The sequence below is a fragment of the Protopterus annectens genome, chromosome 7.part0, assembly GCF_019279795.1.
Source record: "Protopterus annectens isolate FY-2018-M chromosome 7.part0, PAN1.0, whole genome shotgun sequence".
Taxonomy (NCBI): Eukaryota; Metazoa; Chordata; order Ceratodontiformes; family Protopteridae; genus Protopterus; species Protopterus annectens.
In genome coordinates, this window is record NC_056739.1 from 1569743165 (window position 1) to 1569764836 (window position 21672).

A 21672-nucleotide genomic window follows, 5' to 3' on the forward strand; every position below is an offset into this window, starting at 1 on the left:
TACATGAATTGGATAGCCTATTCCACTGTTTTCCCTTGTATCTCAATTTTCAGCTTCTTCTGGTTCCCCATTTGCTGCATTACAAGCGTCTTTTCTGGACTCATTTTCATCCCATGTGCCTTCACTTTTGCATTCCATTCCCCTACCCTTTGCTGAAGTTCTAGCTCAGAGTCTGCCTGTAAAGCCACATCATCTGCATACAGCAACTTTGTTGACCTGTCCCCTCCAACCTGTTTGCTAATGCAGTCCATCAGTATGAAGAGCAGTGGGCTCAGACTTAAACACTGATGCACAACCACTCCCACTGGAAACCCCTCTGTAAGACCGAACACAGTTTGCACTTGAGTCATTTGGTCCTTGTTAATAGCTTGTACTAATTCTACCAATGTTTCTGGGACTTTGAACCACCACAGAACTGCCCAAATCAGCTCTCTTAGGACCTTGTCATATGCTTTCTCCATGCCTACAAATGCCCAGTTTGACTCTTTCTTCATTTCTAGCTTCTTCTCAATATCTGTCTCACTGCAGACATAAGGTCATTGTGCTGCACCCTGATCTAAATTCGAACTGCTCATTTCCCATCTTACTTTCTACTGCTCTGTGCATTAGTTTATCAATCATTCTCTCCAGAACTTGCATGCAGTGTGATAAGAGTTTGATACTTCTATACTATCTACATTGTGAACGGCTCCTTTATTCTTAAACAATGGCACAATATGCTTGCTCTCCAGTCATCTGGGATAAGTCTTTTATCTCCATACTGCTATGAATAGCCTCAGGAACCATTTCTCCCTTATCTCACCCAACATCTTGATCATATCTGCTGTGACTTCATCTGAGCCTGCTGCATTCCCTGACTTCATTTTCCTTAGTGCTGTTCTTAATTCTTCTAGGGTGGGCTCCTCCTCTCACAGTAGGCTGTGTCTGGAGCAGTACAGCTTCTATGGGATTTTCTTCATTCAGGAGCTGTGGAAATACTCCTTCCATCTGCCTTTGATGCCCTGTGGACTGGTGAGCAGGTTGTTACTGGCATCCCTTATGAAGGCTGTCTCACTATCTTCTTTATCTTTATTGTCTTTACCTTGCAACCAGATAGAGTTTCTTTGTGCCATCCACTGAGTCACCTTCCAGATGCTGGAAGAATGCCTCTGATGCCTTGTTCTTTGCTACTGCAACTCTACTCTTAGCCTCCTTGTTAACCAACCACTATTCCTTCCTAGTCTGGTCTGTCTTTTCTATCTCCCACTTTTTCCTGCACTCCTTCTTTCTTTTGATGATTTCCTGGACTTCAGCATTCCACCACCTTATTTCCTTATGTACCTTATTTCCATACCTGGCTCAATCGCATATCTGTTCGGTAGCCCTTACACATGCTGTTTTGAGGCACTGCCATTTTTCTTCAACCCGACCTATTTCCTCTTCTTCTTGAGGTGTACAGCCCTGAGCAATTCCTATAACTGTTGTGCTTTCTCTCCAGTCAACTTCCAGGTCTTCAGCCTTCTCTGACCACTGCTTGCAGTTGAATGTGGCAACCAGTGGTTTATGCTGTGGGCCAACTGCTTCACTGGGGATGACCTTGCCATTACTGACTCTTCCCCAGTGCCCTTTCCTCTACTCTGCCTGAGTTGCATGTTGGCCACTTTTGTATGCGATCTTGTGACTGTTTATCTGAATCATGTGTTGGCTACCATCAAGCCATTTGCCAGATAGAAATCTAGAATGGCCTCTTCTTTTTTATTCTTGCTGCCCCACCCATATGGACCCAGGCAGTCCTCATATTCTGCTCTATTTGTCCCAACATCTGCATTTGGGTCACACATTATCAACACCAATGCATGTTATCCTTTTTTATTTGGTAGGTCCGGTAACTGCTGACTGACTGCAATCTTTTATTTTCCTCACTATCACAATCCTGCTATCAGGCATAGGCTGAGATTGTGAATACTGCTCTATCATTACACTGGAATCCGATTGCCCTGAGTCTGTCATTAATTCTGATGACATCCCACACTATCTTCTGAAGCCTCTCCCTCGCTACAATTCCCACACCATTTCTAGCCTTTTCCCTTGTCAGTAGTAGACTTTAGATTCCAAGCCTTCTACCTTGTCTCCTAGATACATAGGATGTCCAGCTTTCTCCTTACCATCATGTCATCCACTTCCAAGCCCCATCCTGTCAGTGAACCTACACTGAGTGTAGTAATTCTTAGTTCATGTTTGGCATTTTGATTGGTTTATTGTCCAGCTTTCACTCAACAAAGCTAACCCAGGTAAACCAAGCTGCGCAACTGGACACTTGGCAACTGGTAGCTTATAGATCCAGGGTTGCTGGGCTTTCTGGTAGGCACACACTGGTCAACAGGGGAACATACACCACTTCCAGCGTTAGGATGGGTCCCTGGCGTACTTCCATATAGGCAGGGTTCTCGACCCACTTATAACCGACAAATACCCATGCCCATTTTGGCGACATTAGTCAACACAACCAGATCAACTAGAGCGATATTTTAACACTGTCAAGTAGCTAGCCCTGCCACTGACACTGTCGAGTGGCAAGCCCTGCTCAGAACTTACTTGCCCCAGACCAAAACAGTCAAACAGAAGGAGAATGACAGGTAACTATTTACATATGTGCATGTCCACCAAAGAAAAGTAAGGGACAAGAAAGACAGAACAAGCCCATAGGAGGACAGGAGGGAGGGATGTAATACTACAACAGTTATCAGTACAGCATCTACTGTTATGTTTTTCCACAACTATACTTTATGTTTTTCCACTACTATACTATGTCCCTCCAAGGCCACTGTTGTAGTATTACTTACAGATGGGAGAGTACTACATTTTTTTCTGAAGGAAGGGAGGAGAAGCGGAGACTGGAGTTGTGATCCAACAAGCCCTGAAGGATGGACTTTGCAAATCCTGTTCTAGCTCTAGAAAACACATCCAAGTTGTAATGCTTAGTAAAAGCCTGGCCAGAGAAGCATGTATCTGCATCAAGAATAGTTGCAGAATGTAAACCTTTGAAGAAGGCTCCAGCAGATGCTTCTGCAATGGTGGAATGAGCCTTGACAGAGGTGGGAAGCTGTTTTCCATGAAAGGAGTAACAAAAGGAAACAGCTTTAAAAACTGAGGGAAAAATGTTTTGCTTAGAGACTGGCAACCCCAGTTCCTTTTCTTGAAAAGAGACCAAGAGCTGGTGTAATTTTCTAATGTCCTTAGTTTTGGTCAGATAAAATTTAAGCTGCCTATGCACATCCAATGAATGTAGAACTATTTTCCCTCTGTTTTGAAGAAAAGGAAAGGAGGAGATAAGACTAATGGATTGGTTTAAGAATAACTCATTAACTACCTTGAACATGAAGAAAGGATTACCTCTAACAGTAAACCCATCCCTGTGGAAAACAAGGAGGAGTGGAACAGCCATCAAAGCTTGCAGCTCAGATACTCTTTTAGCTGAAGCAGGGCCATTAACAAATTAGTTTCTCCAAGTACAAAGCTATAAGGAAGAACTGGCAGCTGGCATAAAATGCACAAGGGTCAGTCTTTCTAGAACATATGCAACCATACACACTTTACCTTCATCTACAAGCAAATACACCACATAGGTTGTATAAATCAGAGACGGAAAGATAAGTTCCATCAGAAGAAAAGGGGGATGGTGGGTAGGTAACCTGGACTGCAACAGTGAATACACTCGAATATCTACATTTATGGTAAGTGTACACAACTGTACTATGTTCTTCGTGTTTCACTGTTACAGTCAATACATTTGGGTAGAATCCCAAAGCTATGGATGGGAGGCTGGAGCTAAACAGCATTAGGGGAGGCTATTAGGCCCTGCAGGACTGCAGTGGCAAAGCCTGCCCTGGACTTGGAGTAGAGAAGCAAATGATAATGCTTTGTAAAAGTGTGAACAGAACTCCAAGTAGCAGCCTCTAGAATATCTTTGGTTGGTACTCCTCTGAGAAAGGCTGTTGATGTAGCTGCAACTCTGGTGGAATGAGACCCAATGCCCTTGGGCACAGGTTTGCCATGGTGTAAGTAGCAGAAACGAATGCAGTGGCTTGTCCACTTTGAAAGAGTCTGCTTTGAAATAGCCTTTCCTTCTGATCCTGCAGCATATGTCACTAGTAGCTGCTCAGTTTTTCTTAGAGCTTTAGTCCTGCTCAAGTAGAATCTTAGCAGTCTGTGTACGTCCAGTGAATGCAGAATCCTCTCCCCCTTGTTCTGCGGTTTCGGATAAAAAGTTGTCAGATGAATAGTTTGGTTAAGAGCCACACTGGAAACCACCTTAGGCATAAATGAAGGACTGGTCCTCAGAGACACCCTGTCTGGGTAAAATATGATGAAAGGCTCCATAGCCATGAGGGCCTGTAGCTCTGAGACTCTTCTTGCTGAAGTAATTGCTAGGAGCAGAGCTGTTTTCCATGATAAGAACTTCAGATATGTAGTGCCAGCTGGTTCAAAAGGAGGCAGGGTGAGCTTTTCCAACACATAATTGAGGTCCCATGCAGGTATTGGTGATCTTCTGGGAGGCCTTAAAATTTTGGCTCCTCTAAGATACTGCTTTAGTAAAGGATGAGAAAAGATTGGTGGCTCTGTATTGTAATGAGCCGAAATGGCAGAGGCATGGATTTTTATTGATGAGAAAGATAGGCCTTTGTCAAGCATCTCAGTCAAGTATTGTAATAACTGAGGAATATTTGGTTCTGCTGTATCAGTTCCTTGTGCTTGATTCCAAGCACAGAATCTCTTCCATTTATCAGCATAAGATTTTCTAGTACTAGGCCTTCTGGCTTCCACAATGACATCCATCACAGCCTTACTGAGAGATGTTTTGTTGGTGTAACTACATGATCAGCCATGCTGCCAGGTTCAGTGTTTGGAGCTGATTGTGCAGGATCAGATTGTTTTGCTGGGACAGTAATTGAGGTCTTTGAGGAAAGGTCCAAGCTGGGTACTAAGACAAGTTCCTTAGGATTGGGTACCAGAATTGGCATGGCCAGTCCGGGGCAATTAGTATCATCTTTGGTTTCTCTTGTCTGACTTTTAGTAGTACCTTGGGAAGAAGAGGCAGAGGAGGAAAGGCGTAAACTGATAGGATAGGGCGTCCACTTTCCATGCTTGTGATAAGTCCTTGTGCAGAATCTTTTCAAATGATAATTTTGAGGAGAGGCAAATAGATCTATGTCCGGGCTCCCCCATTTCTTTGTTATCATGCTGAAGACTTGTGGATTTAGTTTCCACTCGTGAGGGTCCATAAGATTTCTGCTTAAGTCATCTGCCAGAGTATTTTGTTTTCCTGGCAGGAATTGAGCTTGCAGATGTACTTGGTAAGTCAAAGCTGTGTCCCACAGCGCCATGGCTAGTCTGCAAAGTGGGTATGAATGCATGCCTCTCTGCTTGTTTATATACCACGTAACTGTGGTGTTGTCCGTCTTTATCAGTAGTTGTCCTGGATGAAGTAAGTCCTTGAAGGCTGTCAGGGCATTTTGAACAGCTAACATCTCTTTTTGGTTGATATGCAGATGCATTTATTTTGTGGTTCATATGCCCCGAATGCATCTTCCTGCCAAGTGGGCCCCCCATGCATAATCTGATGCATCTGTTGTTAAGGCTTGGCTGGCAGGGGGTGGAGTGAATGGCCATCCCATGTTTTGGTGACATGCCTTTGCCCACCACAGGAACTCCTGTTGTAAGCAGGGAATGAGAGGAATCATTGTTTCCAGACTGTGACAATGTTGACTCCATAAACTTTTTAGGTACCATTGAAGTTTCCTCATATGCAGTCTTGCATATGGAATCAGCAGAATGCAGGATGCCATGAACCCCAAAGCCTGCAGAATTTGTCTTGCAGATAACTGGGTTTTTGTTGCCATCAGTTTGAAGTAAGTAGTCAGTTGCCTTTGTTTGTCTGGCATGAGGAAAGCCATCTGGGCAGTTGTATTCAAGCTTGCACCCAGGAATGTTATCATTTGAGAGGGTACCAGTTGTGATTTATTTTCGTTTATTGTGTACCCTAAGCATGTTAGAAGCCTTTTCACAAATGTCAGGTGCTGAAGAAGGTTGTCCTTGTTCTCTGCTTGAATGAGACAGTCGTCCAAGTAAGGATATATTTGTATACTTCTTTGTCTGCAAAAAGCAATTACTGGTGCCAGGCACTTTGTAAAGACCCTGGGTGCAGTAGACAAGCCAAAGGGCAGTGCAGAGAATTGGTAATGTATTAAGCCAGCCTTGAAATGGAGGTATCTTCTGCACGACTCCCTTATTGGGATATACGACTCCCTTATTGGGACATGCAGGTATGCCTCTTTTAGGTCTAATGTCACCAGCCAAGCATTCTTGCCCAGCATGGGCAGAAGCTACTGCAAAGTTAGCATTTTGAATTTTGGAATGTCCAGGAAGGTGTTCACAATTGATAAATCCAGTACTGGCCTCCAGGCCTTGTACTTTCTGGGTACCAAGAACAGTCTTGAGTAAAAACCTTGACCTTTTTCCTGTTCTGGTACTGCCTGAATAGCCCCCATATCCATTAGGGACGTAACCCGTTTCTGTGCCTCTGCCCATTGATTTTTTGGCAGATCCAGCCAACCGTTTGCCATTGGCAGAGTATGGAAATGGAATCTGTATCCCTGTAATACTATGTTTAGCACCCACTTGTCCTGGGTTTGAGCAAAAAGTGCTAACTTTCCCCCTAAGGGTGCTGCCAAAAGGTAAGTGCTTGGTGATGGCAGAGGGAAGTCATTGGGACTGTTTTCTGTAGGGTTGCGCTTTATCTCCTCCAGATTTGGAGGTAGAAGCCTCCCATTGCTTTGACCTGTAAGAATCTTGTGCCTGGTATCTAGAACCTTTAGGGCGTCTGGATTTGCCCCTTTGAGCTCTGTCGGACACAGGAAAGGACCAATTTTTTGTAGGCCAGTGCCTACTGAATCTTGGTGGCTGCACTTGTAAGAAGTCTTTTACAGTTTGCATAGACTTAGCTTTGTCTTCCATTTTCTTTAAAACCTCTTCTGCCTTAATACCAAACAGTATCATGCTGTAAAGGTGCATCCAGTAATTTAGCTTTAACATGATCAGGCAAATTTTGCTCTTTTAGCCAGGCATGCCTCCTAATCACAGATCCAGTAACTGCGGCCCTGCAGGAGGCCTCTAAGGAATCAAAACCACATTGCAAAGTATGCTTTCCAACTTGTTCAGCTGCATGCAATAAGTCCTGCATTTCTTTATTTTCTGCACATTCAGAAATCAACATAATTTTCTGTTTCAGCAATCCCATAACATGCTGCTGATACTTGAGCATATGAAACTGGCAGTTTAGCGCCTTAATTGCCAAGGTTGCAGATGTATAAACCTTCTTTCCCCATCTATCCAGTGCCCTTGAATCTCTGTCAGAGGGTGTAGGATTTTTTGTTGTTGAGGTCTTAACTCCCTTTGGACCCTGTGAAATAGTTTCAGGGTCAGCAGCAGGGTTTCTAAATAAAAATTTTTGTGAGTCTGGGACCCTGTAATATCTGTCAGGCTTGCTGGAAGCCGGAGGTAAGGAGTCAGGAGTCAAGCTTGACTCCGAAAACACATCATCCACAATGTCCAAAACAGGGGGTATGGCTAAAGGCCTGTGCTGAGGGAGAAGAAGGAAATCCCTGAGCTTCTTTTTTGAAGCTGAAAAATCTTGACTCTCCCAGTGAAAATGCTCCCTTAAAGTATGCAAGGTTTCTCTAAATGAATAATCTTCAGGAGGTGATGCAGATGGGATAGATTCCTCTGCATCAGAATCCTCATACGGAGGAAGAGATAATTCCTGATCAGAAGATGAATCAGAAGAAATAGAAACCTGATCTGAAGATTCATAATCAGTGTCTTGCCTAGGCCTCTTTATCAAGAGGGGGATGGGAACCCCTGATCAAGGTAATTAAGTCTTCAGCCATTTTGATCATCTGTTTTTTAGGCATGGAGGCCAGTGCACGTGGCTCATGCGTCTTTTTTTAGCTTTAGAAGTTGCTTTTGTCTTTGGTTTTGCAGCTGGCATCGGTTTTATATAAAAATGTTGAGGCCTGAATACACTCTCAGAAGCCGGTGCCTGCTGAGCGGCTCCGGACCCATCTGAGGGAGAGACATCCGTGGGTACAATACTTTGAGTATCTCGCAGCGTGCCGGACTCCGCATGGGTCTCAGTAGGGGCCTGCGACTCAAAAGTAGCAGGCATCAGGGGCTGCGAAAGCGCCTCACTGAGTACCGGCGAACCGGCGACTGGCTTAGGAGAAGCTTCGTCATCGGTTTTGGACCTCGACAGTCTGTCTCTGTCCTTTTCTTTGCATTTTTTGTGTACTCCGGTAGTCAGATTGCTATCCGATGACATTTCAGGGTAGTTAAATCTGTTTCAAAAATATTTTGAGGCAAAAATATACCGACGCTTAATAGTGTGTTGGTTAAATCTGGCACAAAACCGACAGCCAGGCACGTTGTGAACAGGGCCTAGGCAAGGAATACAGTATAAATGGAAATCCTTATGAGGTATTTGCTTCCCACAAGTAATACAATTATTAACTTTTTCTGACATCGGTATGGAGCAAGAAGAAAGTTTCCCCGATGGGATACTTCGCTTTAGTGAAGACTTCGGTTCTGAAACTCGAAAATTTCAGAAGTCGGCCGTCCGGCACTTGTGAACTGATTCTGCTTCGGGCACTGCGCTGCAAGAAAGACTAAAGAAAATGGCGTCGGCTACTTGTTTTGTACCCCTGACGACCTGATGTCATGGAAGAGGAGACAGCAACCGAAGCAGGATCCAAGACTTTGGAATTCAGGCCAACTGAGGGCAACCTGCCAGCAGATTACCCAAATGTAATGACTGCAACAGTGAAACACGAAGAACATCTGTCTGCCTGGGATGACATGATTGACAAACCTCGATGCTTTGCCAGAGATGGCCTGCAACTGTCACCCCTGGGCTTCCGGATACTGGCCAAAGCTCTTGCCACCCCTATAGTGCCTTTTTTAAGTGGTGTTCCAAAGACCAAATTACCACTGTAACAGCTACAAACAAATGCAATCTGAGGGTCATGCTGCTCAATGCTAGAAGTCTAAATCTCAAAATGCACTCGCTCAAAGCACTCCTTAAAATTGAGAGCATCGACAGTTGGGCTGTAACAGAGACCTAGTTCAAGGCAGCAGAAAGCACCCCAGGCAACCAGGCTATAACTCATTCCACACCTTTGGGCCCCAGAACTTGGACCGAAGCTCCAAAGACGGTGGTGTTTCCATATTCATAAAGGATGTGCACACCTCCAGACTGGTAGCCCAACATAATGCATCAGAGATACTTCAGGTGTAGCTAACATTGGGTAAGAAAGCGATTCAGGTCATAGCCTGCTATAGGTCCCCAACCATGTCCCAAGACTCACACTCCAAGTTCCTAAGCACCCTGGAGAATATTACTATAAACTGGGAAAATTACTTATGTACCAATACACTTGCCCAACGTTTCCTGGAATTCATTAATGCCAATGCCTTGGACCAGGTCATTCTTACCCCCACTAGAGGTAGCAGCATCCTTGACCTGGTCATTACTAACATGGGCGACCACTGCTCTACACCAATAGTCAACTTCTCCCTGATTAGATCCGAACCCAAATTAATCACCTTGGAAATCCAAATCCCCCACCCCCGCAAAGGTAACCACCATGAAAAACTTCTCCAAAGCTAACTCTGGGCTGCTAAAAACAGAGGTGGCTAACTTCATGGCACCCATGCAAATGGAGAATAGTTGCATGACTGCCGAATCATACACCAATGCACTGTACGAACATGTACACAAATGCATGGATCTTGCCATACCAAACAGAACCAAGATGCTCTCCTCCAAAAAAAGGAAGCCAATCTGGTGGTTCCCTGCCATAAACAAACTCTACAGCAGAAGGAGGAAACTGATGCGGAATAAGGTGAAATCCCAAGACTGGAAAAACTCCCTTATCAGCCTCAACAAAACGTTGATATCCCTCATGAAATCCTCTAAAGCTAGCTATGAAAACAGAATTGCAGCAGAGTAAAGACAACCACAAGGCCTTCTACAGTTATGTAAAGAATCTCCATGGCAATACCCAGATTTGCTCTGAGCTACTGCACAATGGTACCCCCTATACCGAGCCAACAGATATTGCCAATATACTGGTCGACAGATTCAGTGCCGACTTTACCTCCCCCCCACAAAGGGACCAATCACAATACCAGTAGATTGCCAGGCACCCAGTATTACTGCTGCACAGATTAAAACAGCACTGTCCAAGGCCAAGAATACAGCTTCTATGGGACCTGACAACATCCCTGGTGTGTTCTACATGAACTATAGAGTGAACTGGCACGTCACCAGTGTGCCCTGTTCAATCACAGCCTCACCTCAGGTTTTGTCCCTAATGAATGGCGCACTGCTACAGTCATCCCACTCCACAAAGGAGGAGTGACTACAGACCCTGGGAACTAATCGTCCCATCAGCCCGATGAGTCTGATATGCAAAGCTATGGAACGCATCATCATGGACCTAATAAACAAAGATATAGGGAATCTCCAAATGTACAGTTGTGTACACTTACCATAAATGTAGATGTTCGAGTGTATTCACTGTTGCAGTCATCACATTTGGGTTATCCCTGCCAGGGTAGCCATCGGCCGGTCCAAATACCAGAGGCTTAGTATTTCTGCGTCTGTTGCTGTCACTTCAGGACTGACGTCAGGGTGTCAGTAGTATAAAGTAAGGCAGCCAACGCCATTACATCAGTTTTTCTTGCCCTGTCAGGAGCCCCGAAGTGGGAGCCAGGTTATGGTGGAAGAACCCCACCAGTAGAAAGTAAATACCAAAATGTTCTTTTTAAAGAGAGAGAGAGAGAGAGAGAAGAAAAGGGGGATGGAGGGAGGGAAACCAGAACTGCAACAGTGAATACACTTGAACATTACATTTAAGGTAAGTGTACACAACTGTACTATGTTCTTCGTGTTTCACTGTTGCAGGCATCACATTTGGGTTGATTCCCAAAGCTGAGGAAAAGGGTGGAGGGCAGTCAAGGATACTAGGGGCTGGCTAGGATGCCCTGCAAGAGTGTAGAGGCACACCCTGCCCTGGATTTCGAGAAGATAGGCAGGTGGTAATGCTTGGTGAAAGTGTGAACAGATGTCCAGGTGGCAGCCTCCAAGATGTCCCTGGTGGGGACTCCGCTGAGGAAAGCTGCAGAGGTGGAGGCTGCTCTGGTGGAGTGAGTCCTGATCCCCCCTTAGGGGGAGGTTTTCCATGTTGCTTGTAACAAAAATGGATGCAGTGTGCTATCCATTTGGAAATTGTTTGTTTGGAGATGGCTTTGCCCTCTGCTCCTGCAGCAAAGCTAACCAGTAATTGATCAGACTTTCTGAATGATTTAGTCCTGTCCAGATAGAATCTGAGCTGTCTGTGCACATCTAGAGAGTGCAGGATCCTTTCCCCCTTGTTTTGTGGGTTAGGAAAAAAGGTGGGCAAATGAATGGATTGGTTGAGAGCCACAGTGGATACCACTTTGGGCATGAGGGATGGGTTAGTCCTGAGGGAAACCCTGTCATCATGGAAGATGATGAAGGGCTCCACAGCCATGAGTGCTTGTAGCTCGGAGGCTCTTCTGGCTAAAGTGATGGCCAGAAGAAAAGCTGTCTTCCAAGAGAGAAAATTTAACTCTGCTGAAGATGCTGGTTCAAAGGGGGGCAGGGTGAGCTTTTCCAATACAAAGTTAAGGTCCCAAGCTAGGGTAGGTGCTCTTCTGAGTGGCCTGAAGTTGCTAGCCCCTCTTAGGAATTGTTTGATCAGAGTGCGTGAGAAAAGGGGCTGCTCAGTGTGGAAATGAGCAGAAATAGCAGAGGCATGAATTTTAATAGAGGAAAAAGAGAGGCCACTGCGCAGCAGGTCAGCTAGGTAATCCAGGATGAGAGGTAGGAAAGGCTGTGTCGTATCAGCTCCCTTAGCCTGAATCCAGGTGCAGAACCTTTTCCATTTGTCAGCATAAGACTTTCTAGTGCTAGGGAGTCTGGCCTCACGCATAACATCTAGAATCTGTTTACTGAGGTTGTCAGATTGATCAGTGGTCAGGGAATAAGCCAGGCTGCCAAACTGAGGGTCTGCAATTGGGGATGCATGAATTCTCCTTCACTCTGGGTCAGGAGGGTTGGGGTTTGAGTAAGATGCCATGGTGGCAGTGGGGAAAGGCTGCACAGCAGTGAGCACCAGTGCTGGTGAGGCCAGGCTGGAGCAATAAGAATTGCCCTTGGTTTTTCCTCCCTTATTTTGAGCAGTACCCTGGTGATGAGAGGTAGTGGAGGAAATGCATAGACCGACTGACCCAGAGGAAGGATAGGGCATCCACTTTCCAAGCTGTGCAGTGATGCTCCCTGGTGCAGGACTTTCTGAGCTGATGGTTGGTGTGGGAGGCAAAGAGGTCGATCTTCGGGACGCCCCATTTCTGAGTTATTAGGGTGAAGGTTCTTCCGTCTAGCTGCCACTCGTGTGGGTCCAGAAGATTTCTGCTTAAGTGGTCTGCCAGAGAGTTTAGAGATCCTAGCAGAAATTGTGCTAACAGGTGAAGTTGCATGGCAGAGGCTGTGTGCCGCAGGGTCATGGCCAGTCTGCATAGAGAGTAGGTGTGAGTCCCTCCCTGCTTGATGATATACCACATCACAGTGGTGTTTTCTGTTTTGATCAGGAGAGCCCCTGGGGAGAGAAGGGGCCTGAAAGCTGTCAATATGTGCTGGTGAGCTAACATCTCTTTTTGGCTGATGTGCAGATGGATTTGCTGTGGGCTCCACTGGCCCTGTAAGCACCTGCTGTCCAGGTGTGCACTCCAGGCATAGTCTGATGTGTCTGTGGTGAGGGTCTGGGTGGGGGGGTGAGAAAGGTAGTCGGAGCATGCTGCTGCCCACCAAAGAAAATCTTTCCTTAGGCAAGGTATCACTGGTATAAGAGTTTCCAGGTCTTAAGAGTGTTGACACCAAAGGCTTTTAGTTACCACTGAAGTTTCCTCATATGCAGTCTGGCATACTGAATTAATAGAATACAAGATGCCATGAACCCTAGAGCTTGCAGGATTTTCCTTGCAGATAACTGCAAGAAAAACTGATGGCTAGTTGAGAGAAGTAGGCTGTCAGGTATGCCATCTGGGATGCTGTGTCCAGGTTTGCTCCCAGGAATGTAATCCTTTGTGTGGGTAATAGTTTGGATTTCTTTTCACTGATAGTGTACCCTAGGGAGGTCAGTAGGGACTTTACAAAGGCCAGGTGCTTGAGCAGCTTTTCCTGACTGTCTGCCTGAATTAGGCAGTCGTCTAAGTATGGGTAAATTTGGATATTCCTTTGTCTGCAAAAGGCAATGGTGGGAGCCAGACATTTTGTGAAAACTCTGGAAGCACTGGAAGCAGTAGATAGGCCAAAGGGAAGTGCAGAGAACTGAAAGTGCAGAGATCCTGCCGTGAAACGTAGATATTTCCTGCATGATTCCCTGATAGGAATGTGGAGGTAGGCCACTTTTAGGTCTAGGGTGGCTAGCCAAGCATCCGTGGAGAGCATGGGTAGCAGTTGCTGAGCATTTAGAATTTTGGCATCACTAGGAAGGTGTTTAGAATGGATAGATTGAGGCTAGAGCGCCAGGTGCCTTCTTTTCTGGGTACCAGAAAAAGTCTGGAGCAGAAACCTTGGCCTTTCTGTTCTGCAGGAACGTGCTCTATTGCCCTCATAGAGAGCAGGGAAAGGACTTGCTTTTGTGGCTCTGCCCACTGGTTTGGAGGTAGTTCTGGGAAGGTACAGTTGTGTACACTTACCATAAATGTAGATGTTTGAGAGTATTCACTATTGCAGTCATTACATTTGGGTAATCTGCTTGCAGGTTGCCCTCAGTCGGCCTGATTAAAAAAGTCTTGGGTCCTACGTCGGTTGCTGTCCCTTCTTCCATGATGTCAGGTCGTCAGGGGTATAAAACATGCATCTGACCCCATTACATCAGTTTTTCTTGCCCCAGATGTCAGGTGTCCCCCTAATGGGGAGCAAATAAACATAAAAACACAAAGGTATACCTCCAACAAAAAGCAAATACACCAAAAAGGCCTTTGAGCATAGTAAAGGAAAGTAGAGGTATAGCCAGAAGAAACTAGGGGGCTGGAGGGAGGGTAACCAGGACTGCAACCGTGAATACACTTGAACATCTACATTTATGGTAAGTGTACACAACTGTACTATGTTCTTCGTGTTTCACTGTTGCAGTCATTACATTTGGGTAGATTCCCAAAGCTATGGTTGGGAGGAGGAGTTTATATAGCATTAGGGCCAGCTATAAGGCCCTGCAAGTCAGCAGTTGCAAAGACAGCTCTGGATTTAGAGAAAAATGGCAAATGATAATGCTTGGTGAATGTATGTACAGAACTCCAAGTAGCAGCTTCTAGGATGTCCCTGGTAGGAACACCTCTGAGGAAGGCTGCAGAAGTAGATGCCACCCTGGTGAAGTGAGATCTGATCCCCTGGGGGATAGGTTTTCCATGGTGCTTATAGCAGAAATGAATGCAATGGCTTATCCATTTAGAAATGGTTCATTTTGAAATAGCCTTCCCCTCTGCCCCTGCAGCAAATGCTACCAGCAGTTGTTCAGATTTTCTTCGAGGTTTAGTCCTGTCCAAGTAGAATCTAAGTTGTCTGTGTACATCCAAGGAATGCAGAATCCGTTCCCCTTTGTTCTGTGGATTGGGAAAGAAGGTTGGCAAATGAATGGACTGATTAAGAGCCACACTGGATACCACTTTGGGCATGAAGGATGGATTGGTCCTGTGTGACACCCTGTCTGCATGAAAGATGATGAAAGGCTCCACTGCCATAAGGGCCTGAAATTCAGATATCCTTCTAGCTGAAGTGATTGCTAAAAGGAAAGCTGTTTTCCAAGAAAGAAATTTTAAGTCTGCAGTAGCAACTGGCTCGAAAGGAGGTAGAGTGAGTTTCTCCAATACAAAGTTAAGGTCCCAGGCAGGGGTCGCTCTTCTGGATGGTCTCAAGTTTTTGGCCCCTCTGAGGTACTGCTTGAGCAGAGGATGAGAGAAGAGGGGAGGTTCTGTGTTATAACGAGCTGAAATGGCTGAGGCGTGAATTTTAATGGAGGAAAAAGACAGCCCCTTGCGAAGCATCTCAGTTAAGTATTACAAAATCTGAGGTAAATTGGGCGCTGCTGTGCTCATCCCTTGAGATTGGTTCCAGGCACAGAATCTTTTCCATTTTTCAGCATAAGATTTTCTAGTACTAGGTCTCCTTGCCTCTAAGATGACATCCATCACAGGTTTGCTGTGGGATGATAAGGGTGAATTTAAGTGATTAGCCAGGCTGCAAGGTTCAATGTTGGAAGCTGAGGGTGCAGAATTTGGTTCTCCTGCTGAGACAGCAGGGAAGGGGTCTGAGGCAGGTGCCATGGAGATAACTGGGACACACTGCACAGGAGGGGGTACCAGTACTGGTGCGGCCATTCTGGAGGAATCAAGATCATCCTTGGTTTGTCCTGTTTGACTTTTAGTAGAACTTTGGAGAGCAGAGGCAGCAGGGGGAAAGCGTAGACAGATAGTTTTTCCAGCTGAAGGACAGAGCATCCACTTTCCAGGCTTGTTTGTGGGGAGTCCTTGTGCAAAACCTGTCCAACTGGTATTTCTGGGGGGAGGCAAATAGATCTATGTCTGGGCTCCCCCCATTTGCCTGTCAACATGTTGAAAATCCTTGGTTCCAATTTCCACTCATGTGGGTTCATGAGGTTTCTGCTTAGTCTGTCTGCCAGTGTATTTAATTTTCCTGGCAGGAATTGAGCTTGTAGGTGCACTTGGTAGCTCAAGGCTGTGTTCCACAATGCCATGGCTAGTCTGCAGAGGGGGTAGGAATGTGTACCCCCTGCTTGTTTATGTACCACATAACCGTGGTGTTGTCCGTCTTTACCATTAGTTGTCCTGGAAGAATGTAGTCCTTGAAGGATGTCAGAGCATTCTGTACAGCTAACATTTCTTTTTGATTGATATGTAGGTGCATTTGACTTGGGTTCCATTTGCCCTGAATGCACTTCCCTGCCATGTGAGCCCCGCATGCATAGTCTGATGCATCTGTTGTTAGGGTTTGGGCGGCAGGGGGTAGTGTGAATGGTAGTCCCTTGTTTTGATGGCAGGCCTCTGCCCACCAGAGGAACTCTAGGCATAGGCAAGGTATGATAGGAATTCATTGTTTCCAGGCTGTGAGAATGTTGACTCCATAGACTTTTTAGATACCACTGTAGTTTCCTCATATGCAGTCTTGCATATGGAATTAGAAGAATGCAGGAGGCCATGTTTAGGTAGGCTTCTTTTAAATCTAGTGTTACCAACCAGGCGTCTTTGCCTAGCATAGGAAGTAATTGATGAAGAGTCAGCATCTTGAATTTTGGAATCTCCAGAAAGGTGTTTAGAGTAGACAGGTCCAGGATTGGACGCCATGATTTGTCTTTTCTGGGTACCAGAAAAAGTCTGGAGTAGAAACATTGTCCCTTTTCCTCTTCTGGTACCAGTTGAATAGCCCCCATGCTTAAGAGGGAAAGTACTTGTTTTTGAGCCTCTGCCCATTGATTTGGGGGCAGGTCTGGCCACCCATTTGGGGCTGGCAACGTTTGGAAATGAAATCTGTAACCCTGGGACACTATATTTAAAACCCATTTGTCCTGGGTTATGAGTTCTCAGTTCTTTGCATGAAGAGCAATCTTTCCCCCCCAAAGGGGCGTCAAAAGACAAGTGCTTGGGAATTTTAAAAGGAAGTTATTGAGACTGTTTACCATAGTGGGGTGTCTTGTTATCTCCAGATTTGGAAGTGGAGGGCCCCCACTGCTTAGTTCTGAGAGTCCCCTGGGACTGAAACCTGAGGTTTTTGCTGTGTCTGGGTTTGGATTGAGAAGACCTGGAAGGGACTGGAAAGGACCAATTCTTAGTAGGCCAGTGCCTACTAAATCTAGGAGGCTGAACTTGTAAGAAATCTTTAACAGTTTGCATAGATTTAGCTTCATCTTCCATCTTTATAAGAACTTCCTCAGCCTTGTTGCCAAACAGGTGGTCCTGATTTAAAGGAGCATCCAACAATTTAGCTTTAACATGATCAGGCAAAGATTGCTCCTTAAGCCAAGAATGCCTTCTAAGCACAGACACAGTAACAACAGCCCTGCAAGAGGACTCTAAAGAATCAAAACCACATTGCAAAGTATGTTTTCCAACTTGTTCAGCAGAATGCATTAAGTCCTGTAAATCTTTATTTTCCACACAGTCAGGAATCAACATCATTTTCTGTTTAAGCAGTCCAATAACATGTTGCTGATATTTTAACATATGAAATTGGCAGTCTAAAGCTCTAATGGCCAAGGTTGCAGAAGTGTAAACCTTCTTACCCCATCTATCCAGCGCCCTGGAGTCTCTATCAGAAGGGGTAGGATTTTTAGCAGTAGAAGCCTTAATGCCCTTGGGCCCCTGAGAAATAGCCTCTGGATCTGCAACAGGATTTTTGAAAAGGAACTTGTGGGACTCAGGGACCCTATAGTATCTGTCAGGTTTACTAGGAGCAGGAGGCAGGGAATCAGGGGCCAAACTGGATTCCAAGAAAGCATAATCAACAATGTCTAGTACAGGAGGAATAGCCAAAGGCCTATGCTGAGGTAGAAGGAGGAGGAAATCCCTAAGCCTCTTTTTTGAATCAGAAAATTCCTGGCTTTCCCAGGGAAAATGCTCCCTTAAAGTATGTAAAGTTTCCCCAAAAGAAAAATCCTCAGGAGGAGAAGCAGAGGGAACAGAATCCTCTGCATCAGAATCCTCATAAGTAGGTATGGACAAATCCAGGTCATCAGAAGAGTCAGAAGAAACAGAATCCTGATCAGAAGATTCATAATCAAGCTCAGCCCTAGGCCTCTTGGGGGGGGGGGGGGTGACTACCCCTCATTAAAGTTATTAGATCTTCAGTCATTTTTATAATTTGTTTTTTAGGCATAGGGGCCTGAGCATGTGGCCTGGGTGTTGGTTTTTTAGACATGGATCGAGATTTAGGCCTTAGTAATGAAGGTGGTGTCGATTTAATATGCAAGTCTGTAGGCCTGAATACACCCTCAGAAGCCGGTGCCTGCACAGCGGCTCCGGACCCATCCAAGGCAGAGACATCCATGAGTTCCATAGTTGAAGTATCTTGCGGCATAGCGGACTCCGAATGGGTCTCGGTAGTGGCCTGCGAATCCACAGAAGCGGGCATCAAGGGCTGCAAAAGCACCTCACTGAGGACCGGAGAACTGACGACTAGCTTAACGGAAGTGTCGTCTGTATGTTTGGACCTGTGTGGTCTGTCTCTGTCTTTATCCTTATGTTTTTTCGGAAGATCTGCTGTGGGATGGCTTACCGAAGCCATATCAGAATTCGAGGACTGTAAGCGAAAATATCTAGCTACAAAAAGGGCCCGACGAAGTATGGTTCTGGCATTGAACAAAGCACAAAAGCGACAGCAAGGGACATCGTGATCTGGGCCTATGCAAGTGATGCAGTAAGAATGAAAGTTTTGATGTGGTATTTGCTTTCCACAGGCGAGACAATTGTTAACTTTTTTTGACATCGGTTAGTGCAAGAAAAATGGATCCCCAATGAGGTACTTAGCTTTAGAAGACTTCAGTTTCAATTCGGAAGATGAAAGTCATGTAGCGGCCGACCGTCACTCATGCAAACTGCTTCTGCTTCGGGCTCCGCGGCAAAAAAGACTGATGTAATGGCGTTGGCTGCCTTACTTTATACTACTGACGACCTGACGTCAGTCCTGAAGCGACAGCAACTGACGCAGAAATACTAAGCCTCAGGTATTCGGGCCGGCCGAGGTCTACCCTGGCAGGGATAACCCAAACATGATGACTGCAACAGTGAAACATGAAGAACATCCCTGGATCCCACACAGTTTGGTTTTTGAAGGGTAGAGCATGCCTACTCAACCTGGTCGACTTCTTTGAGTCAGTCACCAGAGCTGTGGATGAAGGCAAGGTGGTTCATACAGTCTACCTTGATCTGGCAAAGGCTTTTGATACCATTCCCCACTCAGGAATCATAGAAAAACTCACTAAGCTAGGCATCAGCTCCTATATCATTAGGTGGGTTGCAAATTGGCTCACAGAACCCATAGCGTGAAAGTAGCTGACTCCAAGTCAGACTGCCGACCAGTCACCACAAGAGGAGTCCCATAGGGTTTGGTCCTAGGTCCTCTCCTGTTTGGTATCTACTTATGTGAAGTCCAGGCCAGCACAAAGTGACTCTTGCTGACAAAGTTTGCAGACGATTTCAAGTTGGGAGCTATTATTAACTCCCCAAGTGATGTTGACTTCCTACAGAAAGGCCTCAATGAGACCAATGACTGGTGTCAGAACCATGGCCTTAAGCTCAATGCCAAAAATGTGTCATCATCCCCTTTGGGAAAAACCTGGTTCCCAAGAATTACCACACTGATGGTAGTCCACTGAACGTAGAAGGCATTATATGAGATCTGGGAACACAGGTTGACAGCAACCTCTCTTTTGACCACCACATTGCCACTGTGGTCAGAAAGTCCTTTTATGCAGCACATCTCATTACTAAGGGTTTTGCACCCAGGAAGAAAGAGGTCACGGTCTCCCTCTACTCTTCTCTCATTAGGCCAGTCATCGAGTACAATGCCCCATTTGGCATGTACCTCACAAGACACCTGAAAAAATGGAGAGGCCGCAAAAGTACCTCACAAAGAGGATCCTAGGCCTTAAACACTTGTCCTATATGGACAGACTCAAAAAAACTCCAACTATTCTCAGTCTCATAAATTCACCAGTAGGACTAGTAGACAAAAGTTTAATTTTCAGGTTAAGCGCTTTCATCAAAGTAAAATTGACTTCCTCAGAACAATATACAAACATCATGTGGATTTAAATATGTTATACTGTCACAGGATAGGTGAGGAATCCCACCAGTCAAACAAAAGATCTCTTGAATAAATGAATAACTTAAAGTAATACAAGTAATACACTATAAACACTAAAAATACAATACAATACATTTCTGTAAAAAAATTATATAAAATTAAACCCTTTCCGCTCTTTCTTTTAAAGCAGGTAAGCTAGATATAAAATCATTTAATCATGGACACAGATTAGCTGCCAAACGAAGCTTCCACATCAGTTCCCTCTTGTTTAAAGTGTTTATCCAGTTGCCACCCCTGGGGTTTATTTCAATGGTATCTAATATCCCAAACTTGAATCCAGAGAAATTAACACATATTTTACTATGCCTAAATAAGGCATTAGTTTCTTTGGAATTCTTAATGTCATATAAGTGTTCATATATCCTGGACCTGAGAGCCCTCTCAGTTTTCCCAACATAAAACCCCGGGCAGGAATTACACTTTGCCAGATAAACTATTTTACTAGTCTGACAGTTACCTTTTTTGAAAAACACTGTCCTGGTTGATATTATCAAGTTTCAAACTAGCAGCCGATAGTAAACATCTACACTGTGTACAACAACCACAGGCTTTGGTGAATTCATTAATTTTTTCACTACTATTGTTCATGTTACCCTCCAAGGTAAGTTTCAAATTGCGGCCCACTTTAGTACAAAAAATAGGCTGTTCACCCACTGCTTGTAAAATATTAGGGTCACCCCTAAAAATCTTCCAATTCTTACAAAGTATATTTCTGATGTCATTATAATGTGAACTATATTGCACCACACATGCATGGGAGAAGTTACGGGTAGAACTCTCTGTTGTTTCACAATTTTTGGTTTTAGAAAGACCTCTACCTAGCAGAGGTTCATATTTAGAACCCCACTCTCTCAAAATCTCTTGTAAAATACCCTCCACAAATTCTAGTGGATAATCTCTCTCCAAAAACATGTTCCTCAGGTCACTGAATTCCTTGATGTCCTCAAGATGGGACGTCATTCTAGAAATTCTGATTGCCTGTCCCTTAACAATACTTTTTTTCTGGTATAGTGGGTGATGACTTTGGAAATGGAGGTAGGAATTACAAAAAGTTTTCTTTCTATACACCTTGGATCTAAAACAACACACATCTTTAATGATGGTGGTATCAAGATAGTGAATTTCTTTCTCATTACACTCATAAGCAAATTTCAAATAATGGGTAGTGCCATTTAGATATTCAACAAAACCAGCAATACTTTCCTTGGTACCCTTCCATAAAATAAAAATATCGTCCAGGTACCTGCTGTAAAACAAAACATCCAAATGAAACCTACTTTCAAAAATAAACTCTTTCTCCCACCCTAATAAAACAAGGTTTGTATAAACGGGGGCACAAGCTGCCCCCATAGCAACTCCTTTAGTTTGTTGGAAATACTGTCCTTCAAAAAAATATAGTTGTTATCTAAAATCAAGGCCATTATTTCACAAACAAGCTGTACACACTCTAGAGATAAACTAGAATGATCAAACAGCATTTTTTCAAAATAATCCAAACCTTCCTCTCTAGGAATACAGGAGAATAAATCTTGCACATCTATTGTCAAAAAAATCAGATCAGGATTCCATAAATCTTGCTTAATCTGTCCCAAAAAGTCCCAAGAATCTTTCACAAGATGTGGCATACTCTCAACTACATGCTTAACCATCTGATCCACAAAGACTGCTAAATT

The 21672-nt window shown here is 44.6% G+C and overlaps 1 protein-coding gene across 6 annotated transcripts in view; it reads right to left on the reverse strand.

Moving 5' to 3' along the window:
- Positions 1-21672, reverse strand: part of PTPDC1 (protein tyrosine phosphatase domain containing 1) — a 1141579-nt gene that overhangs the window by 542593 nt on the left and 577314 nt on the right. The window lies entirely within an intron of this gene.